Source organism: Emydura macquarii, unplaced genomic scaffold, assembly GCF_026122565.2.
Source record: "Emydura macquarii macquarii isolate MOO-44397 ecotype Brisbane River unplaced genomic scaffold, CSIRO-AGI_Emac_v2 contig_1390, whole genome shotgun sequence".
In the NCBI taxonomy this organism is placed as follows: domain Eukaryota; kingdom Metazoa; phylum Chordata; order Testudines; family Chelidae; genus Emydura; species Emydura macquarii.
In genome coordinates, this window is record NW_027131527.1 from 7,264,733 (window position 1) to 7,285,829 (window position 21,097).

Sequence of the window (21,097 nt, forward strand, 5' to 3'; positions counted from 1 at the left end):
AGGGAGTCAGTTAGTATATTAATACAGTGATACAAATGTTTCCATTTCACTGATGGAAAGCATGATATAATGTATCCACATGTAGCACTGTGAATAAACTCTTAAGAAAGTATCAATTTCCATGATTGGCCACTGAAACAATGTAGCAAAGAATTTCCTCTCACTGCTGGCATTTAAAACGCATTCACCATCCGGGGAGGGAGGTGGGTGGTGAAATCTTTCAAAGGGACAAACTTTAAAGGGCTAAACTTTCAAAGGGACAAATCTTAAAGGGACAAACTGCAAAGGGCTTGCTGGGCAGTTAAAACGCATTCACCACGCGGGGAGGGGGGTGGTGAAATCTTTCAAATCCTTAAAGAGACAAACTGCAAAGAGCTTGTTGTGTGTGTGTGGGAAGTGATCGCAACTTGGATTTTAAACCCATTCACTGCAGGAAATGAAGATTTAAATCTTCCCAGGGCTGCTTTGTGGGAGGGTACTGAAATGAGGCATCATGTGACACGGTCTGGAGGCCAACTAATTCGAATTAAGTCCCATTGCATCCACATCCACACTAATGTGAATTAACCGATGCGCTTCAGGAGCTAATCCACTTGCAGAGGTGGTTTTATTAATTTGATTTTAAAGGTTCCTTAATTTGAATTAACAATGTGCAAGTGTAGACGCGGGAGTAATTAATTCGAATTAAGGGACATTAATTCGAATTAAGCCACCAGTGTAGACCAGGCCTAAAAAGCCCCAGGCATGGTTGCACCTGCCTACGTCAGCTGGCTCAGTCCCACAGCTCTTGTGCTGGGAAGCTACACAACTGCAGTGTAGCTATTTGGGCTCAGGCTGGAGCCTGGGCTCTAAAACCCCACAAGGGGGAAGGGTCTCAGAGCCTGAGCTTCAGCAAGAGCCTGAATGTCTACACAGCAATTTTTGGCCCTTCAGCCTGAGTTCCGTGAGCCTGAGTCAGCTGACTTTGGCTCTGAGAAACTGTACTGCAGGTTTTTAATCGCAGTACAGATGTACCTAGGATGTCCTGACTTTTTATTGTGACCCTGACACTGACTCCCTTCTCTGGCCTTGGGTAAGTTAGTTAATTGTTCCTCCTTGGTTTCCTTTTCTGTAAGAGGGGGATTTTTACTCTTACTTACCTCACAGAGATGTTTGTTAATTAGTTAATGCTTGAAAACCACTTTGAAGAATAAAAGCACAACACAAGTGCCAAGTATTATAATGCATGCAAACGATCAGTTTAAAGTGACTTCACACACACAAATTACACTGAATAAAAATTATACTGGAAAGGAAGGAACCTAGAATGCAAAGTGAGGAAGGGTGTGTGTAATCAAAAAAGGAATGATGTTTTACATTTGGTGAGCCAAAATAGATAACAACCCTCTTGCATTAGTAAGTCTTGGGGGGAAGAGGGTGAGGAAGAAATAACAGAACATACCCCAAATCACTCATAATAGCATGACTGCTTCACTTATATGGTAGTTAGGTGAAGTGTAGTGTATATGAGTCAACTGATAAGACGACAACAGAGATGGGCCATTCTGTGCAATACTAGTCAAAGCATTCCACAGCCAAAGCAGAGCTGAGTTGGGGAAGAGGAGAAACATTCTCTCATCCTCTTTGAGCACTGATCCTTGGAAACTGGAGGAGAACTCAGTACTAGGTAGTAGGTACGAGGTAGATATAATCGGTGGGATTTTCAAAAGCACTCCACACTGGTAAAACAGAGTTAAGCCAAAGTGGAGCATTTCTGAAAATCTCACCCTATAATCCTAAATCTAAAAATACAGTATATACTAGAATACAGGGGAGCAGAAATGTAGCCCATTGTGTTCTGCTCCATTCCCTGCGCTGTGTTTCCTTACTAAACACTATTGCCATCTTTCATCTCTCCTACACTTCCACTTACCAAACTCAGTCTGTTTAATACCTTCTTTATAAGATCAAATGCAACAGTCTAAATGGTGACAGTTAAATTACAGGGGGAGTTGCTATTGTTAAAATTATTTTCCCTCTAGACAATGAAAGTGCTCAATCAATTCCTCTGAGAATATATAATCTTAGCTCTCTGTAATAAATACCTCAGCTATATATTAATAGAATGGAAAGGTAAAATCTAACCTAAAAACTCTTGTCAGTTTACTTTGAAGCAAATACAGTATATAATGGCATTTGACATACGTGTGTGTCAAGTTGTTCCCATTTGCTTGAATGTGAGGTTTGAAATGCATAATATTACCACTACACTCTACAATACCAGATACTGTCAGAAACCTGAGTCACAATGAAAATTAGTGATGGTTCATAATCATACGACATATTAGGGAGTGTGGTTTAGAGATTATAATGCGAGACTAGGAGGCAGCACTACTCCTAAATTTTATTCTTGGCTCAGTTAATCGTTCACTATGAAATAAATGTTACTACTATGTAGTAATTAGCACTTTTATATAAGGAACTCAAAATACTTTATTAAGTAAAATAAATAGAGTAGAACCTCAGAGTTACAAACACCAGAGTAACAAGCTGACCAGTCAACCATATACCTCATTTGGAATCAGAAGTATGCAATCAGGCAGCAGCAGAGATGGAAAAAAAAGTAAATGTAGTACAGTACTGTGTTAAACATAAAATACTAAAAAGAGAGAGTTTAAAAAACATTTAACAAGATAAATAAACTGTTTCTGTGTTTCTTTCGTTTACATTAAGATGGTTAAAGCAGCATTTTTCTTCTGCATAGTAAACTTTCAAAGCAGCATTAAATCAATGTTCAGTTGTAAACTTTTGAAAGAACAACCATAACATTTTGTTCAGAGTAACGAACATTTCAGAGTTATTAACAACCTCCATTCCCGAGGTGTTCATAACTCTGAATTTCTTCTGTATCATCCCCCAACTTTACAGATGAGAAAACCAAAGCACAGAGAGCTAAAGCAAGTTTCCGAAGACCACATGACAAGTGAAGGCTGTATCATGAACAGAAGCCATATCTCCTGACTCCCCATTGCATGACCTGACCATATACTGCCCCTCATGTAGCTTTGGACAAATCTCATAACTTATAAATGAATCAACTGAAACACAGGTCCTGTGTAAGAACGCTTAACTACTTCACAGGGATAGGGGGAAGACTCAGTTAATGGTAGTGTTACAGCACTTTGAGATCCGTGGCTGAAAGGATCCTATGTCAGTGATAAAACACCTCGAAACAATTATACAGGCATTAAACTAGTAAGTCCTCAGAATGACCTATGATGTATGAAAGTAAGCATTATTTTGCATTGTAAAAATGAGACAGAGAAGTGGCTGACAAGAACATAAAGTAGGTCTACCTGTTTAACATGTTAAAAGATGGGTAGATGTTTAATAATATGATTGGATATACTATGGGTATGCTATGGCAGACATGTAAAAACATTTGCTCCAGGAGACAAACATTTGTTACTTGTCATGTAAAGTTAAACTTGACTAACTAATGTTTATGTCCTACTTACAAAAGAACTTACAACTGTATTAGTTAACCTTACTAAGAACATAGAATGGCCATATTGGGTGAGACCAATTGTCCATCTAATCCAGTATCTTGTCTTCCAACAGTGGCCAGTGCCAGATGCTTCAGAGGGAATGAACAGAAAAGGGCAATTTATCGACCAGTCCATCCCATTGTCCAGTCTCAGCTTCAAGCATTACTTTGCACTTACCTGTATTGAATTTCATCACATTTTGTTGGCCAATCACCCAGTTTTGTGAGATCTCTTTGTAACTCATTGCAGTAAGCTTCTAACTTAACTATCGTAAGTAATTTTGTATTGTCTGCAAATTTTGCCACCTCACTGTTCACCCCCTTTTCCAGATCATTTATTAATATGTTGAACAGCACAGGTAGTACAGATCCTTGGGGAACCTAACTATACACTCCTGTCCATTGTAAAAACTGACCATTTAGTCCTACCCTTTGTTTTCTATCTTTTACCCAGTTATTGTTCTGTGAGAGGAGCTTTCCTCTTATCCTAGGACTTCTTGCTTTGCTTAAAAACCTCTGGTGAAGGACTTTGTCAAAGGCTTTCTGAAAGTCCACATACACCATTTTCACTGGCTCACCCTTGTCCAAATGTTTGATGATACCCTCAATAAATTTTAATAGATTGGTGAGGCATGATTTCCCTTTACAAAAGCCATGTTGATTCTTCCTCAACATATCATGTCCATTTGTGTTTCTGATAATTCTGCGTTTTGCTATAGTTTCAACCAAATTGTTTGGTTCTGAAGTTAGGCTTCTCAACCTGTAATTGACAGATCACCACTGGAGTCTTTTTTAAAAATTGGCATTACATTAGCTATCCATCAGTCATCTGGTACAGTGGCTGATTTAAAGCAATAAAATACATACCACAGTTAGTAGTCCTTCAATTTCATATTTGTGTTCCTTCAGAACTTTTGGGTGAATACCATCTGGTCCTGATGACTTATTACACTTCAATTTATTAATTTGTTCCAAAACCCTCTTTATTGACACTTCAGTCAGGGACAGTTCCTCAGATCTGTCACCTAAAAAGAATGGCTCAGGTGTAGGAATTTCCCTCACTTCCTCTATAGTGAAGACCAATGGAAAGCATTCTTTCAGCTTCTCTACAACAGCCTTGTTTTCCTTGAGCGCTCCTTTAGCATCCCAATTGTCCAGTGGCCCCACTGATTGTTTGGCAGGCTTCCTGCTTCTGATGTACACACTAAAGCAATAAAGTATGTGAATTTGGTAACTATGAAAACTACAAAATAAATACCTATAGCAATATGTTTTGTATTTGTATGTCAGACTCAAACAGTTAAACCCTTTTATTAGGAAGTGGTGAGTAACCTAACTCCAAACTGCAGTTACTTTGCTTGTGTGACAAAGCTCTTCCTCTACCTCGGTAGGTCCAGCACTTCCTTCTAGCGGAAGGTCAGGGAATTGCTTCACCCCTTAGTGTTTCTTCCACCCTCTAGTGGTGGGTGAGAGTAATACAGCCTCTCTAAGATGGCCACTCCCTGCAGGCTCCCGGTCCAGTCTCTACTTCTCATAGGCCCTTGCCTCTTCACTGGAGGTCTAGCCCCCCTCCCCCCTCCCCCGTGAATGGCCAGTGGGGATAAAGGAGGGCCCGGTCCTTCTCTTGACTCCAGGCCCCAACTCAGGGACCCTACAAGTAGCAGCCTCACACTGTGGCTTCAGGAAAGCTGCTATCTTCCCTGGGTTACTTCCATGTGCACCTTGACTTAATGTCTGTACCCTGCTCGGACAGGGGCCCTTCTTGGCCCTCCTTGCCAGGGGAGGCTCTTGACCTCTGACAGCCCCAATGGGTGTGGTAGTGCCGAGCCAGTTCGATCTTCCCCTTCAGGCAAGGTCTCCTCAGTTAGGCTTCCAGGCCTTTTGCCCCCTTGGAGCAGGATTTTCTCTCCCCCAGTCTTTGTACCTGCTGGGTTCTCTTCTGCCAGCCTTTTGCTCCTTCTCCTAAACCCTCCTAGTTCTTGACAGCATCTTGCCCGCTCACACACTCTGGTAGCTCACCTCACTCCCACAACTCCAGCCACACCCTTTCTCTGGAGGGGAGGCTTTTTACAGGTCCTAGGCAGGGTCTTGATTGGCTCCAGGTGGTATTAATTAACCTGGATTAACCCCTGCTCAAGGACCAGGGGAAAAGGGACTTGCTGATCCTGGGGCTGATATAATTGCCTTCTAGCACTCTCTGGTAGCCATCTGGTCTGACTATGTCACACTTGCTGAAGAATTTACTGGGACAGACATCCACTAAGTCAAACAGCAGTGGAAAGCAAAGTGTTGGGGATCCAAAAAATGTCTGGGATGCAGAAAAGGAAGGCAGGAGTAGAGGGTGAAGAGTCCAAGAAGATGAGGAAAGAAGATAATCAGTAAGGAGTTAAGGAATCAGAACAACTTAGGAATCAAGAAAGCAGTAGCAGGAGGGGGAGTTTTAGAAAGATTTTGGGTTGGCCAAGATGGGTCAACAGTCAAGAGTGATAATACATATATCGCTCCCATTTGAGAGCACTGTGACTATCTATTTTCCACTAATCCTTAACTAGCCTGGTCCTGAAACTGGTCCCTTCATGTTCTGGTGCCTTGCTCTACTGCTCAACCTAAATTACTTATAATTTCTAAAGCAAGGTAGAGGTTGGGTTTTCTAGCTAATGTGAGATAATGGGTGTTTTTAAAAAAATGAATATTTGGGTGGCATTCTGAATGTGGAAAAAAGCAGAAATAAACTCACTACAATAATTAGATAAGTATTTCATAAAACAAAACAAAGACCTTTAAATTATGCAATGAAATTAATTCTAGTGGGAAATCAATATATTACACTACATGCTATTAATTTTTAAACAACACTATGGATTTTCTAGACGCATTTATGCCACATTTCCATTTCCCTGTGGCTTGTGAGTTCTACCTGAAAGTAGAATTTTTGAACACACTAAATTAGTGCTGTTAGATTAAAGAAAGCAAGCTAAATAATTTGAAATCATACCCTTAGAACTCAATACAATTGTTACAGTGATTAAAATCTTGTCATACATAAGATTATAAACTGAAATCTGGGTTGGGTGTTTTTTGTTTTGTAGTTACCACAACTGAAAAGATGGACCAAATACCAGCTTATTATATAACTTTATTTGTAGACAACAAATGAGAAACTCCCTTTCCCCTGTCCTAGCCAGGTCTGGCATGTTAAATGCAATTATGCCTTTAAGTCCACAAAAGCAAAATCGTAGTATATCAGACTGGAACAAACAGTCAATACACTGACTGGAGCTTTGGACGTGTGATTCCATTAACATACATGGGGATGAGGCTCCAGTTAAGTCTCCAGGTATCGCTGAAAAACTGCCTCACTGAGTTACAAAATCATTATTTTAAATCTTTCTAGGACTATAAAATATAGGATTATTACAAGTTAGCTCAAAACAAAAAAGATGCCCTCATATTTGAAAACATAACCACATGATCCTTCATGATAACTCACTGTTTAATATTTCCCTTGTCAAATAAAAATCCTAATCCACTGAACTGTGTACTCTTTCCCCTAGCATCTACAAGGTTGAGTAGCTACCCCAATCAGAGACCAGGGGCAAAATCATTCCTGGCATTTTAGTGTCTAATGGAGAGAAGAAAGGGACTGAATGCAATGCGGACCCAGCGACATATGTGATCTTGATCAATGTCCCAGTTTATACATCTATAAATTGAGTTAAACAACACTTGTCTACCTCACATAGGTGCTGCAAATTTCATTCATCTGGGTCAAATGTTTTGAGATGCTTGAATAAAACAAGCCTTACAAGTATAACATACCATTCATCTAACACACACAACGAAAATGACAGTATTTTGTTTGATTAAAATGTGACTGGTTCATCTTAAGAGAGAGGTACAACCACAGAACTCCCTAACAGTGCTCCAATTGCTTTAAGCCAACTCCTTGTACAATACAGTAGAACCCATCAAAATATTGATGCAGGTTGCTGGGACAATCCAGTCAAACATCAGTTTCCAAGGAGCTAACTCCATACAAAAACGATTGATTGAACGGACTGATTTAGGAAGATATTTTCCTTCCTTTCCATTCCCCATTCTGGCTTCCCTTCCAGCTAGCAGATTCTCAGATTATATCTGTCCTTCTTTAAACTCACTCAGGCCATCTCTACCAGTCCAGGCTCCCTGAACAAATGGATACAGCCTAGCCACACCCTATAATGGCATCATGCCCAGAGGAGACATTCCCTAATCAGTTCTGCCTCCTGCCCACTGTCTATCTGATCACCTTTCCTCTATTAGCTCTGCTCTTTATTCAGACGGGGCACTACAGATCGACAACGGGTAAGACTAACAAATCTGCTCTTCCCTCATTATTCTATATTAAGAGACTTACACTATATAGCAATGGAAGCATAAAAAGCAGACATACATAGATTCATTGTATCATTATAGCTTGTAAATGATACTGTGAAATTAAAAAACAGCCTGCTCAAAGAGCATAAGGGTTGATGGGTTACATGTAATAGGCATCCACTTCTGGGCTCACAGAAGTTGCTAGAATTGCCAATCCAAACAGTATAAAAAGATTATTTTAAGATTGTTTTGAGATACTTTTAATCATACTTTACAAACATTTTTAAACAGAAATTTAATCACATGGTTGAGGATTCATATTCTAAGAAAAAACAATACCTGAACAACCAAAGGGGAAAAAAGTCCCTGCATAATAAAGAAGCAGGGAGATAGACACATATATGTTGACTTCTTACTACATTTGTAAGGTGTTCAGATTTTACAATGATAGATGTAATATATGTATCTTTAAAAAAAAACAAAAAACAAAAAAAAAACACCAGAATGGCTGTTATCAAAAACTTACAGCCCTTGTTCTCTCAGACCCTGATATTTATCTACACTTGTATATGATGAGTATCTTAAAATTAATGGAGAATATTTCTTTTAGAACTAGCCAAGACTTGGGATTTCCAGTCTGAGAAAAATTGCACCATTCTGAAATATGGTTTCAGTCCAAAATGGAACACAACCAAATTTTCCAAAATTTCTTGGCAACTGGAAATCTTGAAAAAAATGTTTCAGAAAGACTGAGACATTAAATTTGCTCCAAGACTGGCAGCTGCTGAGTGAAACTGAATGAAACTGTTAATAGGAACAGCAGCAGTGAAACGGATAAGAATTGCCTGGGAATCTAGAAGCTCTAAGGTCCCTGGGCCACTCCACATGACAAGGCTACCTCAGAGCCACAGACTCTGGAAGTTCATCCTACAACCTCCAGGCTGCAAGCTCTGTGGTGGTCATGAGATTGGAAGCCCTGAGAGCCCCCAGTATTTCCCTGCCACGAAGTTGGCTTGAGCCAGGTCTTCCCAGAACTTCCAAGCTCCCAGCTACATGACAGGGGGCCTGGAAACCCTTTCAAGATGGAGCTGCACACCTTGGAAGTTTGGAATATTCATATTGTCACAGCCCTGCTCTAGCTCCGCTTGCTAGACAATCACCAGGCTGCTGTGTTTGGACTGAGCCATGTTCATTTCTGCTCCCCTTTTGAGTCCCCTAGGCCCTCCAGTAGCTTACGCACACCTCTTCCCACCCTTTCAGTTTTGTGGGCACTCTGGTTTATATTTTACCACTTCATGGAAACATAACTGAAGCAAACAGAGGCAGGCTTTGGAAAAGGATTTCCAAGAACTATCAATCACTCTTTACTTTAGACAGCACAAGAGAAATACAGATCTATGCAAAATACAAAATGGCTGTATGCAATTCCCACCTCAGTTTCTAACCACTCTTGCATGGTCTTTTGGATTTGGTCACAGTCCCCTCTGTTGAAATTCATTCCACCAGCACACACTTCTCTTATTGTTCTGGTCAATCAGAGAGAACTATGCCAACCCGACCTGGTCCTTTTATAACTTCTAGCCTCCTTTGTCATGTGATCCTCTGGTCAACCTCAACCCACATGTAATGCTATTAAAGTCCACCAAATCAGGTGATCAGTTGTTTGATCACCAACCCCCTGGAGTCCAGACTTGAAAAACTGGTTGCCTTGGGTAGTAGCTAGCTCTTCATCCACGGGTACTTTCATTTGAATAGAAGACTATCAAAGCATAACAACCCTCCATGATTTGCCTGCTGCCATGTGCAAGAATTTCTCTTCCCACCTTCTGTGGGGTTTGGTTCAATATGGAGACTAAAGAGCAAGGTGAAGACACAGAACAGTCTTATCAAAATGGTGTTCAGATTACAAAACGGATGTAGTAGTTTAATATAGATACATACAGAAATGTCATGATATCAAACAGAGATAAAGTTGTACCTAAACAGGTATCCAAATTGCCAGATATACAGCAAAGCCATTTTTGTCACCTATGGAAGTTTTTACTTTGATTGCTGCAAGAAAATATACACATCTCATCACTAAAATAAAATGATTGGCACTACCTTAAATTTAAGTAATCCAAATAATTACAGCAAGCAAATTTATTCAGTAGCCTGAGCCAATGCCAGAATGACCATTAACACTAATGGCTATCTCAGAAAATCTACCATGGCTGCAGAAAATGACAACGTTGGGAGTCCTCTGAGGTAAATTATGTTAGTGAAATATAATACAATAAGATCTAAGTACTTCATACAGAAGCAAGAAAGGTGGATTGAATTTCAAACGTAATTTAGAAATCAAAACCCAGACAAATAAAATTTGCCTTTCAAGATGTTTTCTTAGCTATCCTATACAAAATCATACCATATTCCCCTTTTTATAACCTTAGGGCCAGAACCTCAGCTGCAGCAAACGAATGCTTGGCATAACCACGGTTGGATACCATGTTTCCTTTTGCACTCCCCCAGTCCAGAAGATGCTCTGCCCCAGTCTGATTCCCCCAATGCAAGTTAGAACAGCCATCATGTACTGATGACCACAAGGGGCTGTTTTAGCAACCAGGAAGCAAGCAAACATGACTACATCTCCTTCTTGTCTGGCCCAGTCTCCTACATGAGTGGCCAAAATGGCCACATACCACCACCTAAGGATCCTGCTACCCAGACAAAATTCTCCAGGAGTCTCTCTTTAACATTGTTGGTGCAACACTCTCTCTCTCATCTGAAATAAGAATAAGTATGTATAATCATTTTAACCACCACTAAAGATCAAAGATTTAAAAGTGCAATTACTCTAGTATATTCAACCACCACTGGTATATACTGAAAATAGCAACTAATAATGTCTAATAATGTCCCTTTTAATTATGCAATGAAGTTGTTACTTCTTGTCAGCAGTTTGTACTCCTTCTGATGAACACTCTTGCCCTCTGAAGCAACGGAAGTGTTGGATTTAAGTCAAAAATTTAAATCCTCCACCGGACGAGCCATCAGCTAAGGTCAAAATCATTCTTATTATACATCCTCATATCATGTTCACAAGACATGAAAGGATCTGGCTATAGTAAACTATTTTGTTCCTGGAAGTTTATTGGCTAAAAAAGTGACAGCTTCAGGTTTTTCAGACTATAGTGTGAAGTTGCCATTAAATTCATGGCATTTGCTAGTTAAAATTCACTATTTCAGTTGTAGAATTTCCCTGATTAAGTGTTGTACATATTTCAAATACCATGATACAGTTAAATACCATGGTGAGGTAAATGTTAAGATTTCTATGGCACTCATTGTAATAGATATATTGTACATACATACTTATATTGCATACCGATAGCTGGCAATCCAATATGGTAATATGGATTTGCAGTGGGTAAAATAATCATTGTCAGGCACCTATATATTGAAAGTAACTAGACTTTGTTTTAAAAGACCAGGTTTTCAAGGGCCCAGCCTCTAATTTTATACCTACAGTTTTGTCCTGTCAATCATTGCGGACACAAATGGTAAAATTCAGGGTCTTGATTCTTCTCTGCTTTGGACATTGTGCAGTCATTTACATCTGTTCAGAGTGAGTGCAAAATGTGATAAAACGTTACCACTTGCATAAATGTATGGCAAATTTTTGTTTGGAAACCACTTAAATTATGCCTACGTGAATGAATATACTATACATGAGCAAGCCAATAGAGAATCAGCCCCTACATGGCTAACTATGCAATTTTCAGGTAGATGTCTAAATTATGTAATTTTTGCCATACTGATTACATTTACTATATTACACTCACAATCCTTTGCAGTAACAAAACTGTGGAAACAAATGTAGAGACAGTTTTTGAAAACGTGGCCAAAATGTGAAGTCTTTGCAAGTTCTGGCCACCTTCATGAACCATAAGTCATTTAGATAAATATCTTAAGCTGAAGGAGAAAAAACATTTTGTCTCAGTTACTCATTGTGTGTATTCCCTGTGGTAAATTCTTCCCTTGGGGCGAGATGGAAATGCCCTTGCTGAAGATTTACAGTTTAAAACTTATTCTATAAATTGTGATATTGAATTCAGTCTCTCAATATAGTTTTTTTCCTGACATCAGTGGTTTTTTTCCTGACATCAATAAGAGTTGCACATACTCATCTTAAGTCAGAATTTGGCCCTTTGTTTCTGAGACACATTACAAACATTTTGCATCATTATGAGAACCCATATAATCTGATGTACAGAATATGGGCCCAGTTCCATAACCCTTAACTCTTAAGTAGAGTTCCATTGGCTTCATGAGTAATCCATGTGTGAAAGTAAGGGGTGTAGAATTGGGTTCTATGCTTCCACGCCATCATATAGCAGCTGGAATCCTTGTAACTGATGGAAAATAAGTCAAATTCCTGTTGAATGTCACTTATAGATAAGCTTCAAAATTTTTCATTCTCCTTCTGGCCGGTTACTCGCACATAATAGATGTGTCTTGTTTTTTTAACTTGGAGGAAAACATGCGTTCATATTTTATACCTTAAAATATAAAGGAATAAGTAGCAACATGTTTATTTGCCTGATACTACCATTAAATAAAAAAGTAATTTTAAACCATGCATAAAATTATCAAGAAAATAAGGCAATGTTAGATATGTTTTGTGCATGTGTGTGTATGTATGTGTGCATGTGCGCTCACACTCTGTGGTATTAATTTCAGTACAATGACTAAGTCCATGTACTGTACAGTATGAATCATGATATGATTCCTACTTCCATAGAATATAATTAATATGCAATAGCTTACTGAAGAAATCCTAAAAGTTATTTAAAAATCCCAAATGGGTGTTCATGCTCGAGTATAAAATGAATCATGCAATATATAATTTAGGTAAGAAACAGGCCCCCTCTCTCGCAAGGTTAACATCCTCAGTTCCCAAAGACTTTAGCAGAAGGCATTCAGCTCAAGGTGCTCAGATCATTGTCTCTGGGAATCACATTTTAAGTGGATATTTTGAAGGCAATCCTGTGAAGATCCAAATAATTCTGAGCACGAGGGAACTCACTAACACACAGGTTTTCAAGTATTTCTCCTTTTGTCCCACTCAGGATTCAGTCCAACTTCTGCTGATGTAAATTGAAATACTGAATGCTGAAGAAGAGCTCTCTGTGGCTCAAAAGCTTTTCTCTCTCACCAACAGAAGTTAGTCCAATAAAAGTTATTAACCTCACCTACCTTGTTTTTCTAATATCCTGGGATCAACACAGCTACACTGCATACAACAATGGTATGAGACAAGACTATTCCGTAACAAATGTTGAGGAACCTGTAAGAGCATTATAAAGCTCAACCCAGGCACTCATAGCCTGGGCTTACAAGTAGTAAAGGAAAAAGGTTTAAAAAGGAAAACCCAGAGACAATATATTGCTCTAAAACAGGGGTTCTCAAACTGGGGGTCGTGACCCCTCAAGAGGTTGTGAGGTTATTATGGCGGGGGGAGGAGAGGGGTCACAAGAGGTCAGCCCTCCCGCATACTGGTAAGGGTGGCATGGCATGGCATGGGGGAGGTCATCACTGTCACAGCCCGAAATATTTGCAAAGGGGGTCCCAGCAAAAAAAAGTTGAGAACTCCTGCTCTAAAAGTTTCTACACTGAAGCCTGAATACTGATGCTTCTGAGTTTGACAATATGTTTACATTACATTAACTCAAACTAGAGATTTTATTAGGAGGTGAAATCATCTCAGAGCTATATTCTTTCTTAGCTGTGGGCCAATTAACCAGGACTGAGAGCAAACACCTGGAATTTTAAACTATGCATATCACTGCTGGTGGTGAAGCACTAAAGGAAAATGTTACTGTTGAATGTGCTAAAAAGAAAGCACAAAATAATACAGCATTGCTTTTCATTGTCTGTTGTATATGCCTTTCTAGAATACTCTTCCAAGTGCAGCTGAAGATCTTGATTCAGTTAATTAAAATAGATCACTGGCTATGTCAGGGGATTATTACTGTAGATGCTTATCGGAACATTCAGTCATGCTTTTCCACAGAGACTGCCATGCTCCAGGAGGAAGGAACATATTCAGAAACAGTAACACACAAAACAAAAATGTCTCAAACATTTTTCTTGTGCCAATTATAAATCCATCAATGGCTTTGTTGGACTCATGTCCTTGAAAGCATTTATCCTTCAGAAGGACCATCATTGTGAATGACAAGGAATAGGATAACACCACTGTGAGGGTCACCTGCAGAAGTTTGTTTTAGTGCATTAAAGAAGAAAGGCTATGATTTTCAAAAATAGGAATCTGAAGTCATACAGCACTACTAAATTAGTGGCCCAGTTTCAAAAGTGTTGTGCAACTAATACCACCCACTGACTTCAGGAGGAGCTAGTGAATGCTCAACACTTGATCAGAGCACTTATTTAGCCATCTGACTTTAGATTCCTATCTTTGAAAATCTTGGCCTTAAATGCTAAATTCACTTATAACCCCTTCCCTCATTGTTGGTGTTAAGAATGTATCAATTACCTTCCCCATAGTGGTCTCAGCAACTCCCCAGTGTTATGATACCGTAGTTGGGGGGCAGAGATTTGTTTTTACAACTTGCGTGAGACTCTTTATTGGGCTCATGATATCAAATATCATATTAAAGAACCCCAGAGAATGACTATTCTGCAGATTCTTGTTTCACACTCTACCTCTTAACAGGGTGCACTTCAAGCTCTGGGCCTTAAATAGTAGATGATATTTGTATTTGACATGTTGCACCCTTGTGGATTGAAATTTGTCTGCCTGTTTTAGAACTTGAGTCCTATACCCTTCAGCGTTCCAGCTCTGATATAGCCTATGGTAGAGGCAACAAAGATCAGAAGATAAAACCCTAACTATCTTAGACATATAGACCCTTAAACCATATTTCCACAATCACATGAGCAAAAGAGAGTGTTATTGCATCTTTTCTCTTTTATTGTCTAGTCTCTGAGTTGTAATTAGAGAGACAGATGTGCCGGATGACAGGAAAATACACACACACACACACACACACACACACACACACACACACACACACTCAGATCATCTTTTCTCTGGCCTCCACATAGTTTTCATTTTTCTGTAGTATTTTTCATATGTTTACCTCTGGAGCTACCATTTTTAAAAATGTGCTATTTAAAATCGTTTTCAGTTTTCAAAGTTATGGGGACTCCTGAATAAGTAAAGAAATTAAGGAAGACATGATGAGGACATGTGGCTCATTAGCTATTGGTTCAGTCAACATTATGAACCAACTATATCTTACCATCCCTTAGGATCTTTATTTTTCAGTGGAATCATATCTGGCACTACAATCACTGGTCTGGTCAATAGATTGCAAAAGTAATCTTGATACAGGAGACTATTTCAATTTAGACATTTACATGATTCAGATGACAAAACATTAGCATTTGGCTTTGGGAAATCATTACTAGGGTAAATAGTAAACTACTTCCTTGCTTATATGTAATCAGAGGTATCCAAGTTCTCCAAACAAAAATAATGAGCCATATTCACCTCCTGGGCACAGTAGGGGTAGAGGGGAGAAGGGGAGGCTTAATTTTTATCCCCATGTTCTCCAGGGCAGCTCTGGTAATGGATGCATTTACCTCTGGGGTGGAGCAGTAAGTGCGACTGCAGCTTCTTCACCCCCCAATAATTTGAGGTTCCACTAGGGGTAGCAGCTTTGTTTTGTATCAAGGGCTCCATACAAGTCCTGTCAGCTCAGATTCCCAACAGGATTTGATGACTGCCCTGCCTAACTAGCTCCATTCACTCTTTACATTGACCCCCGTGTCTGAAACTATCTGGCCATGACACTACATTCTCCTTGCAAATAGATAGGCACAACACATATACTAGTAAAAAATAAAAAGACACCTGGTTTGAAAGTGACATGCTATATTTTAATTATTATAAAGTTGATTATAATAATGTACATGGGCTTCAGCTAATAGTATATAACAATCTAAACAACCGATCATGAGTAAATGCAAAAGTCAGAAGGAACAGAAGTTCTAGTCAATTAGAATAAAAAGTTTCACAGTATATCCAATAAGCAAATTTAAATTCTCACTCAGTGGAACTGTATCAGAATGATTTTTTCAGATAGCAAGGAGGATTGAGAATTGAGATGGAATGGGAAGGAAGTTTGTTCTTCCTGCTAAAATAAATTAATTAGTGTAATAAAGAGCATAAGAGGAGAAGAATAAAGTGGAAGGAGAAATCCCCTCATTAAATTTTAATCATTTAAGCCCTGGATATAACAAAGATTGCATAAAGCACACGGCAGGAGGTGTAACTTCAATCGTAGATTTGTATTTTACAGTTTAATTTCCAAATCTCAGCAGTCTTAGAGAAAACAAAATCAGCAAACAGAAGCATGAAATTGCTTGCTAAAATAGCCATAGAATCATAGAAATATAAGCCTGGAAGGGATCCTAATAGGTCATCTAGTCCAGTCTCCTCCATTGAGACAGGACTAACTAGACCATCCCTGTCCCATGTTTGTCTAACCTGTTCTTAAAAACCTCAAATGATGGAGATTCTACAACCTCCCTAAATAAGTTGTTCCAGTTCTTAACCACACTTACAGGTAGGAAGTGTTTCCTAATGTCTAATCTATATCTCCCTTGCTCCAATTTGAGCCCATTACTTCTTGTCCTGTTCATCGGATGAGAACAATTTATCATGCCCCTCCCCCCACACACACCCTTTATAATAAACGTTTACGTTACACACTTGAAGACTTATGTCCCCCCTCAGTCTTCTTCAGACTAAACAAACCCAGTTTTTTTAATCTTTCCCCAAAGGTCTAAAAAAAAAAAAAAAAAAAAAAAAAGAGATCCTCAATCATTTTTGTTGCTCTCCTTTGGACTTTCTCCAATTTGTCCACGTCTTTTCTGAAGTGTAGTGCCCAGAACTGGACACAATACTCCAACAAAGGCCTTATCAGTTCTGAGTAGAGTAAAAGAATTATTTCTTGTGCCTTGCTTACAACACTTCTGATAATAAGTCTCAGATCCAACGCTATTTACTGATGTTCACCATGTTAGTTGTCCAATCACTGCTAACTTTTTTGATGAAAACTAGGGGGGGACAAAAGACATTTAACACTGACTGTTGGTGTGTTTTTTCTTTCCCTCTTCACTGAGTAAAGGGTCTACCCTGTCCTTGGTCTTCCTCTTGCTTCTCATGTATTTATAAAATGCTGTCTGGTTACCCTTTATAGTCCTAGCTAGTTTAATTGTGTTTTGTGGTTAGCCTGTCTAATTTTGTCCCTACCTGCTTGTGTTTATTTTTTTATATTCATCCTTTGTAATCTGATCTAGTTTCCACTGTCTATAGGACTCTTTTTTGAGCTTCAGATCATTGAAGATCTCCTGGGTATTCCAGGTGGCCTCTTACCATACTTTCCTATGCATTGGGATAGCTTGCTCTTGTGCCCATAATACTGTCTTTTTAAAAAAACTGCCAACTCTCCTGAATTCTTTTTCCTTAGGGTTGCTTCCTATGGAATCATACCTACCGAATGAAATCGCACAGAAACTGTGCAGTGGTGATAAGGAGAAAGGATTGATTCAACGAGAGAAGATGCATCTAGCTGTGATGACAGCTTCTCAGAGATTGTTTATTGTTAGCTCAAACACTAGAGGGCAATACAGAAGAAGAGTCCGCACCTGCATCTCTGTGCAATCTAAAGTCTGGTATTGTTTTGCTGTCAATGTTGTTATTGCAATGTAAAACGGACTCATGTTTCTAAGGAAATTTACTCCAAAAAAACTTTCGTGATGGACATATCTGGAAACACCTGAAATTCATCATATGATTTAAAAAACAAAATATTTTAACTATGGCTTTGAAAAAAAACCCAACAACTTGGTAATATGTATGTCAATAGATTCTGTTTACTTCCATTTAGGTCAGCATAAATGTACATTCGAAATGATCAATGGATTTAAAATCAGAATAAAAACTAAGTCTCCAATTCAGGAAAGAATTTGTAATCAATACAGCATTTAAGCACATGCGTAAAGTTAAGCAATGCTTAAGTGCTTTTCTGAATCAACCTAAACTGCTACATGTCAGGCCATTAGTGTACTTTCAAAAGTCTACTTTCATGAACACTATCTATAAAACTGCTATTAAAAAATATGGCATATTCACATAGCATCCCTTTTCTAAGTATTCAACAACTGTGCTGTTGCTACCACATAGTACCCTGAATGAGAAAGCTGATCTTTTGAAATATCCCTGCTCTGCCCCCTGACTTTTTATTTTTTTTAAAACGAATGCTCTTACCCTTTCCTTAAAGGCCCTTGGAAGTCTTCCAATAACTCTTGTCTAAGTTGTATAAACAAATTAAGTAATTTAACATTTTCTATTTTAGGTAAAAAAAACCTCAGAATGTTTATAACAAGGGCACTCTTCAGACACTCGTAATCAAGAAGAATGAGTCTCACCGATACAGTACATAAATCTAAATTCATTTCCAAATTAAATATTTTTTTTTTTAATTATTGGAAAAAATTTGCCTTACCCAAATGGCTTTAGCAGCCATTCCTAATATACAAAAATGGTTCCCTGCCATGTCTCTAGGTGGCAAATGACGCTGAGTTGTATGCAAGTTAAGCTGAGGATACTCTAGCTAGAAGGTGTACAGCAGGGAAATCTGTAGAGATAATACTGAAGAGAAAACATTTTAGTTGCCTCCAGGGTCATTTGTCTTTATTTCAATGACACATTTCATTAACAATACATAAATATAAGGTTACATGAACAAAGAATACTGAAATGTTCAGAACAGATCCAAGCTAAATTCTGTGTAAAAATAAGAAAAAATATGAAAAGCAAACTTGTCCCAGTATAAAGCATATACTCAATATTTAACACATCTAAGGATTGCAGGGATCTTAGCTCCTATGTTTGAAATAGCTAGACAAGTGTTTTAAACATGGATTATCATCCTTATATTTATATTTTCTTAATTTAAGTTAGGCTTTTAAAGTAATTTTCTTTTAGGATTTCATTATTTTTATATCACAATATAAGAAATAAAGTACCTTTCAGAGATATGTCATTTAGACTCAATATTGTATGAGTGTAACCAGCTGCAACAGTTACACAGGCCATTGTTTAATAGAGATTTTCAGCATGAAAATCATTTGAACTGACACTATTACAGAGAAAAGCCTTAGCAAAATGGTATAACTCTATTCAGACACAGTATTGTCCCTATAAATTAATGAATAAAGTAACATAATTGGTAATTCCACCCATATGTTCAACCTTCATGGGGACGTAGTCTCTCAACCCAAGTCCAAGGTCTGGAAGATCTAACAGTGCTCTCTGCACCACAGTGTTCATCCCATTTCATGTGTGTGTAAGTGCAGACCCTGTGGCACTTCCCCTGGGGCCTTTGTATTCTGCCTGTGTCCCTCCTCGCATGCAGCTGAACCATTGCCAGGGGCAGAACCATTGCTGGGAGCTGACTCTCGGTATCATGATGAATTACACTCTCCCTGCGTAAGGGACCTTTCAAATCAAAGTATTTTAACAAACATTAAGCAAGCCTCAAGAAAGCCGATGAGGTAAATATTTTCATCCCCCTTTTACAGATGGGCAAACTAAGGTATAGAAAGGTTAAGTGATATGGCCCAAGTCACACAGCATGTCAATGGAAGAGATAGGAAGAGAGCCTGAGACTCCTGACTTTATTCCCCTGCCCTAAAAATCAGACAAACACCTTCTTTAAATGGACAGTTTTACCTTTTTTAATTCCAGATAAAGATCTTTTCTGTGTTATCTCTGCCTATTTAATACAGCAATACCAACATTTCTGGTTAGCAGGAGTGTTTGAAGCAAGACACAAGTAGTAATTGTTCTGCTCTACTCCGCACTGATCAGGCCTCCACTGGAGTATTGTGTCCAGTTCTGGGTCCCACATTTCGGGAAACAAGTGGACACTGGAGTCCAGAGAAGAGCATCAGCTATGATTAAAGGTCTAGAAAACATGACCCATGAGCAGGTGCATGCACAGGAATTTAAATTCCAGCACTTTGGGAGGGGCACATTCTGGTGCTCATGGGAATGAACACGCAACCCCTCCCCGCCTGGGCTCCAGAGGAGCTCTGAACACCCACTCCCTGCCAGTGCCCCGGAGAAGCTGAGGAGCTCTCTGCTCCCACACTGATTATTCAGGCAGCCAGTGCCCCTACTTGCCTCCCTCCACCCATGCACACCCCTGCCTATGATGGAAGATCGAAAAAACTGTTTGTTCAGTCTGGAGAAGAGAAGACTGAAGAGGGACATAACAGTTTTCAAGTACATAAAAGTTTACAAGGAGGAGGGAGAAAAATTATTCTTCTTAACCTCTGAGGATAGGACAAGAAGCCATGGACTTAAATTGCAGCAAGGGTGATTTAGGTTGGACATTAGGAAAAACTTCATAACTGTCAGGGTAGTTAATTACTGGAATAAATTGCCTACGGAGGTTGTGGAATCTTCATTATTGTACATTTTTGAGAGCAGGTTAGACAGACACCTGTCAGGGATGGTCTAGATCAGCGGTTCTCAACCTTTTTTTCCCCCCGAGTACCACTCGGGCCAGGTACAGTCAGGTCAAGTACCACTTGACCCGACTGTACCCGACCCGCGTACCACTCGGGCAAAAAAAGGGAGGGGCCTTGTGGCGGGGTTGCGCGGCGGCGGCGGGAGGGATTTGCGGCGGGGTTGCGCGGCGGCGGGGAGAGACGGGCAGTGGGGTTTCGCGGCGGAAACAATGCCCGCCGCCGAAACCCTTCCGCCGTTTCCCCATTTTCGGCGGCACGGTTTCGCACGGGCGGGTGGGAGGGCCCTTCCGGCGGCGGCGGATTCAGCGGCGCGTGTACCACCCAGCCTTCCGGTAAGTACCACCGGTGGTACGTGTACCACCGGTTGAGAACCGCTGGTCTAGATAATACTTGTTTCTGCCGTAAGTGCAGGGGACTGGACTAGATGACCTCTCGAGGTCCCTTCCAATCCTAAGATTCTATGATTCTATTATGAATACCAGCCCCAATACAGCAAGGTGTGCTGAGCACTCCTTCGAAGGACTGAATAGCCAGCTCCCCTTGAAGTCACAGCATCATGGGAAGCACTTCACACCATGTGGAATCTGTCCCATAGTCCCTTCT

At 39.6% G+C, this 21,097-nt stretch overlaps 1 protein-coding gene and 1 long non-coding RNA gene across 8 annotated transcripts in view; one reads left to right on the forward strand and one right to left on the reverse strand.

The window, feature by feature from the left end:
- Positions 1–4,781, forward strand: part of LOC137156027 (uncharacterized) — a 117,882-nt gene extending 113,101 nt beyond the window's left edge. Inside the window, exon 4 of the long non-coding RNA XR_010920642.1 lies at positions 3,601–4,781. This is a non-coding gene — a long non-coding RNA (uncharacterized lncRNA). The remainder of the gene's footprint in view (positions 1–3,600) is intronic.
- ANK3 (ankyrin 3) overlaps positions 1–21,097 on the reverse strand; it is a 399,852-nt gene that overhangs the window by 370,311 nt on the left and 8,444 nt on the right. The window lies entirely within an intron of this gene.